The following is a 10327-nucleotide window of genomic DNA, read 5'->3' as shown; positions in this document are numbered from 1 at the left end:
AGAGGGATGGGGAGGAACTAAGGTAAAAAGAGGGGGAAGAAAGAGGAAGAAGGTACCAAAAAGGAGGATCTAATACTGGATTTCAGTTCCCACTACTGGGAAATGGTTCATTTCCAATTCTGCATTTCAAGAACAAGAAGGCTTTCTGGTGGTTATTTTTTTTTTACTCTCTTTGGATCAGTATGAATCCTTAGTAGCAATATATGCCTTCCTATACTTAAAGGGTTAAAAGATTTTGGGAAGTGAAATAATTGTATTTGAGGATGGTTACAAAGTCAAGACAGGACAGTTTAAATACATTGTTCTGCAGATACAATCCAAGCCTCAGAATCTGTTACTTAATAACCTGATGGCTTCACTTAACTGCAATAGTTCACTCATTAGTCCATTCATCAGTCACTTAGAACTGTGCATTATGATTTTCAAAGTACTTTCTCCTCCATTGTGCTTGATTCCCATGAAAATCCTACAATGTACCCCCTTTACAGAAATTGCCATTTTAGAGAACAAGAAACTGAGACCCACAGGAGTTAGTCAGTTGCGAAGATTAAACTGAAACCCAGGTTCTCAGATCCCACATTGAATTCTATTTCAGTTTTACCTCCTTTAATTGAATCAACATTTTCTAAGTGAGCACCATGTACTGAACACAATTCTATGAAAACGAAAACAAAGTACCTCTGTCCTTGAGGAGCTTATAGCTTTGCAAAGAAAGGCAGAGAGCAAGGCTTGGGTGTGGAGGGAGGAAAGTGCATGGATCCTTGGAAAGTGCTGAGGAATCTGGTGTAGAAAACTGTGGTGGTAGGAGATAAGACTGGAAAGAAGCCAGAGGACCTGAAGGGCTTGATTGATGGATTCATCACCAAATCATCAAGTCTTCTTCATGTGCCTTCCCAAATGGTGGCCTTCATTAGCATCATTACTAATATTTTTTCTGTCCCATTTTCTACCGAGCAATTTGCTGGCATTTTAGTGCCAGTGCCCCCAAAGGGCAAGCTTGGTCTGAACAACTTGATGTTTAGACATTGAAAGCTGCTGGACTTCAGCTAATTGTAACATTGCTAAAATCTTTTCTGGTGGCATTATGCATGTGCCATTATGTCGTCTTGCCCTTGCCTGGCCACAGAAAATAAGTGGTTACAACTTCTGGCAGACAGACCCAACCCTGAGGCAGGATGGGCCATGGAAACTAGGATGCTGTGGAAATTGGTTTGGGTGCAGAGCTGGCACCTGGAGATATCACCCGTCGTCACTCTATCACCCCAAAGGTCTGGAATGCCCAGAGGGCTGAGGTGAACTTGGTCTTAGTTGAGTAGGCATCAGGTCAAGTCCCTGCTAGGGGTGGTGTTTGTTTCTGGAGTCCAGACTGTGGACATTAATTGAGGTTGGCTTTGGAATAGTATAATGCTGGGTGATCTGCCTGTTCATGGTAGAACCTGATGGGTACCAAACGCAAAAAAGCTATCAAAATCAGGATCCAGGCTCTTCAATGAGAGGGCTGACAAAAGTTAAGCAGGAGTACAGGCCTGTAGTCCAATACAGGGCTCTAGTCTCAGTGGGGGAATGATCATTCTTGCAGTAAGGCTCTGGCCTGAAGGTTGAGACAACATGGTGATGATGGTGTAGAGAAAGCTGAGGTTCTGTTGTGCCCCAGGCTTTTGCAGATCTTCCTGCATTAGGTGCTGGTTGTCATTCAATGGTATGCTGAGGTGGCTGGGTTATCCATCATTCCAATAAATACTAGATGAACCACTCCAAGTGGCTGAACCCGCACAGGGAAGGACTCCATGCCTCACCCTGACGGGGGATTGGGGTCAGGGAACAGCCTCTGAGAAGAGGCTATAGAGATCTACTGGGAGCAGAATCCGGACATTTGGAGGCCAGTTCTGGCTCAAGGATTATCTTTTGCATAAAGTCAGGGCCCCGTATTTTCTTCATATTTGTTTCACTAGCATCTAGCACAGTGTCTACCTCACAAGAAACAGTCAGTGAAATGCATGTTGTTTGAAGGAGTGAATGTGAGAGTGAAGAGAATGAACTGAGCATGGAGAATCCCATCAGCAGTTGAAGGGAGAAGGGCCTTATCAGGCCCATATGCTTCTTACCCTCGCCCTTAGATTCTTTTGCCCTCTCCTCTCCTCTCCTCTCCTCTCTTCCCCTCCCCTCCCCTCTCCTCTCTTCCCCTCCCCTCTTCTTTTCTTTTCCTTTCTTTTCTTTCTTTTTCTTTTTTTTTGCTCACGCTTTTCTTTTACCATAGCCTTTAGATTCTGATGCCTACCCTCATGCCCTTCTTTAAGACCAGAGACACAATGAATGGGTCTTCTTATCAACTCTGTGATTCTCTGATGAACAAAACATTGAGATAGTTCATTTGAAATTTTTTTCCTCAGCATTCACTGACCAAACATTATAAAAATGTTAAAAAGTCACCTATAGCCCCCCAAAAAGTTCTAACTATAAGGAGAGCTCATGAGTGGCCTCATATAATAACCAGGAAAACCTTTAACATTTGCAAATGCCATGAAACACCAACAAACAAGATAATCACAGTATGATCAAGGGTGCGAGACCTACAGAGCCTACTGCATCTCATTATGGTCAATGTGTTCAGAAAGGGTGACATTTTGTTGGCATGGAGACAAATGTCTCCTAAAGTGAAAGGCCTTCTCCAAGAGTATGTGGATACTTTTCACTTTTGCTGTGGTCCCTAAAGACGTAGGTGGTTTCAACTTTAAGTCAGATATTCAAACCTGTGAATAAGGGGACTAATTGTTTGCATTTAAAAGACTTGAGTTAGGGCTTTTTATTTCTTGAGTGTGTGTTTGTGGGATAGATAGATAGATAGATGAGAGTTAGATAGATAGATAATAGATAGATGATAGATAATAGATAGATGATAGATAGATAGATAGATAGATAGATAGATAGATAGATAGATAGATAATAGATATTAAGCATTGTGGAAGATAAAGAAAAGAGTAAAGATGAGAAAAGCGTTCATAATCCTGCTACTCTAAGAGAGCTACTGAAAATATTTTTGTCAATTGTGTACTATTATTTACATCCAGTCTATTTTCTACAAAGAGTATATTTTTAAAAATTGCTGTGAATACACTGTACACAAATATTTTATAGATATATAATATGCATATATCTCTATATACATATTCTACTTCTTTCCACTTTACATATTACCATAAGTATTTTTCAATTCTAATTTTTTGAAATTAGTTGTATTGTAATTTACTTAATCATTCTTCACCCAACACTCTTTCTTCCAGCCTAGTCATGATAGGACATGTAGGTTGTTCAAATGTTTTGCTCTTTGTTCAAATTTTTTGTTCTTAGATACAGCGCTAGGATGCATATACTCATTCATTGATTTTTCCTGTATGTTGAATTATGCATTAAAGATAGATTCCTAGAAGTGGAATCTCTGGGTCAAAAGGTCTGACTATATTTATGATTCTTGGTATATGTAGCCAATATATCTGAAAAAGAGTCATACTAATCAACACAGTAGGACCTAGTCTCACTGCACTTCACCAAGAGTTATTTAAATGTTGGCTTTCACAGTGAATATAAGTGTTAGTTCAAAGATCTTATAACTACTTGGCAGAGAGGCCGATAGATGTTAGAAAACATGAAGGGAAGAAGAGAAGAGACACTTAAAACTCAAGCGCAACATTAGAAGTAAAAGCCATTGATAACTGACAATTGGTTAGAGATTTAAAAAGCATTTTCGAAGTCATAATGTACATTAATACAATAACAGGCTTCAGTTTACCAAAGTGGATACTGCAACAAAATAAATGATTCGGGGTGAACTGGTGATGGGAATCAACTCCACCACTAATTTGCTAAGTGGTCTTTGCAAATTGTTTTCCTCTCTGGACCTTTCTCAACTGTAGAACTGGTAAGCTGAAAGGTGAAGATAGATGCTTTCAGAATTTAGAGTATTGGGTTGTACTCAGATAAGGCAGACAAACTCATAGGGTTAAGGGGTCTGATAGGTGCTTCTCCTCTGTAGACACCCAGACTCACAACTCTGATGAGATCCACAGTTCTATTGGAATTGTGCAATGAAATAGCAGACACTCTTGGGATCTCCTGGGGCTCCTCCAACTTCATGAATGAATCTCTAGGTTCTATATGCCCCATATAAACTGATGACAAGATCTTTGAGAACACTGTTTCCTTAGCGGGTTTCCACAGAGAAGTTTTGAGTATGGGGGTCCATGAAGTGGCTTGAGCCATCTACCCTAACAACAACATTTGGCCTTTGGTGCCTCCCTAGTGTTCTCCTGATGGTTATCCAGATGGTGGCATACAGAAATTGAGCGAATTAGTAAACTAAAAGAATAAATGAGGTGCTCCATTTCTCTGACTCTATTCTAGGAAAATGAGTGAGAAGCAGGATCTCCCAGGTTTCAGGAGAGATCTGGGTCACTTTTTGGAGGTTTCTGGTATTGAATATATATTTATATATATACACACACACATATCTCTCCTCCAGGTGTGTATATATCTCTATATGATATATGTATCCATCTATATATCTATATGATATATATCTATATAGATATATATGATATATAGATATGCTATATAGATATCTCCTCATAATAGACTTACTTTTTAAGAACATGTTTCAATTAATAGAAAAATTGAGCAGATAGTGCAGTGAATAACCCCGTGCCCAGTTTCCCCTATGATTAACATAATACATTATATGGTACACGTGTAACAGTGAAACAATATTGGTACATTATTATTAACTAAAGTTCATCATTGATTCAGATTTGTTTAGGTTTATCTTATGTCTTATGTCTTTTTGCGGCCAATGATTCCATCTAAGACTCGACATTACATTAAGTTGTCATGTCTCCTTATGCTAATCCTTGTCTGTGACAATTTCTCAGACTTTCCTTGTTTCTGATGACCTTGATGGGTTTGAGGATTACTGGTTTTTTGTAGGACGCCCCTCTACTAGAATTCGTCTGATGTTTTTCTTATGATTAGACTAGTATCATGAGAGCAGGACCACAGAGAGAAAGAATCATTTTCATCACGACATATCAAGAGTATACACTATCAAGATGATTTATCATTGTTGATGTTGGTCTTGATCTCCTGGCTGAGAGAGTGTTTGTCGGGTTTCTCCTATTTTTTCCCCCTGACTACCTTTCCATATAGAATATACACCCCGGAAGGAAGTTACTATCTACAGCCCACAATTAAAGAGTAGGGGTTTGTGCTTCTCCTTAAGGCCAGCACATGTCCATAAACTATCTGGAATCCCTGTGCACATCTATATAAATACATTTGGAATTAAGGGATGTTTGTCTTTTCTCTCTGGTTTATTAATTTACTTAATACTTTATGTATATTAGTATGGACTCATTACATTTTTTTCTTTTCTTTTCTTTTTTTTTTTTTTTTTTTGAGACAGAGCCTCACTCTGTTGCCCAGGTTGGTGGAGTGCAGTGGTGCCATCTTGGCTCACTGAACCTCCACTTCCTGGGTTCAAGGGATTCTCCTGTCTCAGCCTCCCGAGTAGCTGGGATTACAGGCACACAACACCACGCCTAGCCAATTTTTGTGTTTTTAGTAGAGACAGGGTTTCACCATGTTGGCCAGACTGGTCTCAGACTCCTGACATCAAGTGATCTGCCCACCTCGGCCTCCCAAAGTGCTGGGATTACAGGTGTGAGCCACCGCACCCAGCCCTGGACTCATTAATATTTATTTTAGACTTTGGGTTATAATGTAAAATACTATTCTATTTTGTTGCTCAAATTGTTTCAGCTTTGGCTACTGGGAGCTCTTCCAGTGGCTCCTGTGTCTTTTTGAAATATCCCTCACCAATAGAGTTTTGTTTTTGAATAATTCCTTACTTTAAGGTGCTACAAGAGCTTCCATTCTCATTTGTGTATTTTCTGCCGCAGTTTTAGACTCAACCATTTCTCCAAGAAGCCTTGGTTCCAGCTGCTGAGAAATGACATTAAAACTGAGACCAGCCTGGCCAACATGACAAAACCCCGTCTCTACTGAAAATATAAAAACTAGCTGGGTGTGGTGGCGCATGGCTGTTATCCCAGCTACTCAGGAGGCTGAGGCAGGAGAATTGCTTGAACCTGGGAGGCGGAGGTTACAGTGGGCCGTGATCGTGCCACTGCACTCCAGCGTGGGCAACAGAGTGAGACTCTGTGTCAAAAACAAAAACAAACACAAAAATGAAACAAAACTGAGATCCGAGCACCAGGTGTGCTTGTTGCTTGTCACTGCTTCTAGGACAAATATATTTTATATCTTATATTTTTAACACCAGCACACACACAACTACAATACAATTGCACTATGCATAAAACAATCCTATATTTATTAACAGCATTCAATTATGGTGTCATAGGAGCCTGTGGTCCTACACTGGAATCCACACACAAAACTTGCATATGATGGTCATCTTCTTTCAGTCCTGTTAGGATTGAAAGAGAGAGGTATAGCCTCAGTGGAGATAATATCAGAAGTCTAATTTTATTTATTTATTTATTTAGACACAGGATCTTACTCTGTGGCCCAGGCTAGAGTGGTGCCATCATAGCTCACTGCAGCCTCAAACTCCTGGGTTCAAGCAATCCTCCTGCCTCAGCCTCCCAAGTGGCTAGCACTACAAGTGTGTGCCATCATGCCTGGCTATTTTTTTTTTCCATTTTTTTAGAGACGGGGTCTCATATGTTGCCCAAGCTGGTCTTGAACCCCTGGTCTCGAGTGATCTTCCCACCTCAGCCTCACAAAGTATGGGGATTACAGTTGTGTCATTGTGTCTGGCCTAGAAGTCCAAATTTGAGGCCTTCTTTGAATGTGCAGCCACAACAAATGGCTTTTGCAAGGCTGCCAACCCCATACCCTCTTTCCATAATATGCCATAAGAAAAGCATACTGGATTTAGAACTAGGGCCTGAAAGTTCCGAATCCAGTTGTGTTAGTGTTATAGCATATCTAGCAAGTGGATTCTGTCTGGGCCTCAATTTCCAATGATATAAAATCAGGAACATCAGACTGGATAATGGCTAAAGGCCCTCCCAGTTCTAGCACACTGTAATTTTCAATAGTCTTACGCTGGGGGAATACAATTGGCTCCCCTAGTCTTTGTATACAGGCCTAATATTCCATAAAGTCTAAACCAGTGGAGGAATGGGGGTGGGGAGGTCGCTGCTGATAAATCAGAGTCATTTTATTATTTTTTGGGAATGCCAAAGCCTGTTAAAGGCTTTAGATTATCTAGACAGTTGGGCCTAAGAAACTTTAGACCTTTCTTTTTAAAGAATGAAGATCAAAAAAGGGTGAGAAATATTGATGGAAAGTATCTCATTGGTTTCATGTTCTGATATATCAAGACTTCTTCCTCTTTTTTTTTGTTTTTTTCCTTTAGTAAGGGAAAACTCCTCATCTGTTATTTCCTCTGACTTCAAATAATTACCTTTAATACAGTGATGGCTGAGCCACCTCTATGTTTCTTACCAGGAATCTCTCTCTAGGTTTTTTTTTTCTTCTTCTCTTCCTTCCTTCTCTCCTCCCTCCCTCCCTCCCTCTCTTACTCTCTCTCTCCCTCTCTTCCTTCCCTTGAATGTTATGATGTGTTTTTTACATCCACATACTACCCAGTGTACAAATGTCATCTCCTTCCTATCATTGATGGGGACAGTTTCCAAAAACAAATAGAAGGAAAATAAAAAATGAAATATAGGGCAGAAAAGACACTTGGGAACTGTCACATTTCATTATGAATGCTGGAGATCAAAGGTACAAGTTCTTAGAACCTGCTTCCTCCACCTCTTAACGTTTAAAATCTTCAATTGGCTTTTGAACCCACTCAGCAAAATCCCAGACTTTGGTCTACAATTGGTTAAAAATTGATAGAGTGAGGATTCTGGGACTGCCTTCTTTACTTAGAAGTTTACATTTTAACTCCTTCCCTAGCCCCAGGTACACATATACACACAGCTCCTTTCCACTCCTCTTGCACAGTTCTGTAAATGTGTATTGAAATGTAAAGGTAGAGAACTAAGCGCAGCCATCCCGCAAATCATCGGGGCTATTCCTTCACACAGCTGAGGAAACGGAGTCCTCACAAGTAGCTTTGCTCAATGTCCCATCAAGAGTTTCAGGCAGAGCTGTAATTAGAAACCAAGGGGGTGTGTGTGTGTGTGTGTGTGTGTGCGTCTGTGTGTGTGTGCGTCTGTGTGTGTGTGTTTGCAACAAATACAGTTTTTTTTTTTTTCCTTCTCCCTACACTGTGCCCCCGTGGAGTTACATTTGTGTGTGTGTGCCTCTGTACGTACACAAGTTACACAGACACTGACATGTAGGAAACGTGCACCAAAGTGTCTGTCGTCTGACCTCAGGTAACAGTATAATGATTCGAATTTAAGGCAGCTGAAAGATTTCTGCCGGTGGAGGTTGAAATAAACAAGAAAAGCCACTGTGGAGATGTGAATGGAAAAGTACCGAGCCCTCCCTCCCTCCGCACATTCTTCCGCTCTCCAGCTCTCCCTGCCATCGAGCTGGCTTCAGATAGGCTTCTGCACGGTCAGGTGTACAAGAGGGCGGTGTGAAGAAGAAAAAAAAAATGCAGGCACAACACGCAAATCAAGTTTTTCCACTTCTAGCCTTAGGTAGTAGAGACAGCTAAGTACAGCAGCCAGTAGCCCAGCAACGGCAGCGGGTGGACCAGCCACCCTGAGTTTACAAACACTGAAGTGCTTTCCTTCCCTCATCCCTCTCAGAGTCCAGCTGCTGCTTTCCTTCATGCTAAGGTTTCACAGGAAGTGAAAACTCTGCTATTCAAAACAGCGATCGAATGCAATAAACAAATCATTACACACCCCCTAACCCCCATCACTTCTCTATTTTAAGCTCCTGATATTTATTTCCATTTTAAGTAAGTGAGAAAAGTGTGGAAAATTAGTGTTTGGGGGTAAACTCTGAGCCAGGCTGAAAAGATTTCTAAAGGAAAAAGAAAAAAAAAATCTCAGAACAATAAAGGCTAAAAGCGGGCAGCATATGGATGAAAATTAAACATTAATACTTCCTTTTCAGAAGGCAGTAGCTGGAAATTATATATTTTTTAATGTCTCAAAACTTTCTGCTCCTCTTGCTATGTTAAAAACGCCTTTCTTTCTCCAAAGATACTACAAGGAGCTTGTTTACAACAGCTCTAAATGAAGGATTTGAAATAAAACAGGTAAAATTTAACAAGTCTGATAGATAATATCTCCCAAATCTATCAAAAGTAGTGCCAAGTACTTCAGTGTAGCTGAGAGGCATAAATAAACCCAAATGACCATCAAAACTCATCATGACTTGGAGTTAGCTCTGAGTTTTACAGTTTACAAAGAGACCATAGCAGCCTTGCTTTCCTCAGTTCTATAAGGAAACAAGATACCAACCTACAGACTCAAGTTGTCAGGTTACCCTGATCCTCTAAAATGACAGAGGGCCAGCAAATCATGCAGACCCATTTTCAGTTGTGTTCCTCGGGTCACACATCCTCCTAGTGAGGACCCAGCCTGTAATCCTGAAAGAAGAAAGCCTAGAGGAGGTGATTGATTTGAAAACTTCTTTCCAGCTTTAAAATCTATAGTCCTGTGATGTGATATCTTAAAGACCTACCAAGGTGCCAGAGGTTCTTGATAGGTGAAAACAACTTCCTCTTGTGAGCCCCCTTAGAAAGAGGACAGAACCCTGTTTGTTTCAAGGATAGGTTCTTTTTCGGCTATGACTGAATTGTGGGGAAGGTTTTGCAAGGGGGAATTGGATGTGAAGTCTGTTCTTTTCCTTAAATAGATGTAGTATTAGGACCAGGGTATTTTATTTTGTAATAAGGCTTATATTTACCCAGCGGCAATGATCAGGGACCTATTCTTATGCACAGTCCATGAGGCAAAGAGGTTGGCCTGGTCCTCTATTCTGAGTATTAACCGCCAGTAACCATTAAATCATGGGACTAGGTGATTTGTAGTACCCCCAAGTCTGCAGGAATTATTCATACAACCCCAGACATGGAATCACTCTTTAGAGCTTCTTAAGGATGATTTAAAAGAATCAGAATACATTCAAGTCAGCCCTTTCTTTAATCCTGTAACACGGCACTGCAGGAGTGAGGGAGGCCCACATAGTGATGCCAACTGGTTACTGAGGAGAGGTCAAGAACGAAAGAAGAAATGGCATTCTGGAAGAAATTCAGCTGGTATAATATTTGACAAAGTTACTTTCCTAGGAATTGAAAAGAGATTGAGAGGCGGGTGCACAATTTTCCTCACCA

The sequence above is a fragment of the Papio anubis genome, chromosome 2, assembly GCF_008728515.1.
Source record: "Papio anubis isolate 15944 chromosome 2, Panubis1.0, whole genome shotgun sequence".
Taxonomy (NCBI): domain Eukaryota; kingdom Metazoa; phylum Chordata; class Mammalia; order Primates; family Cercopithecidae; genus Papio; species Papio anubis.
This window is presented reverse-complemented; position numbering follows the sequence as displayed.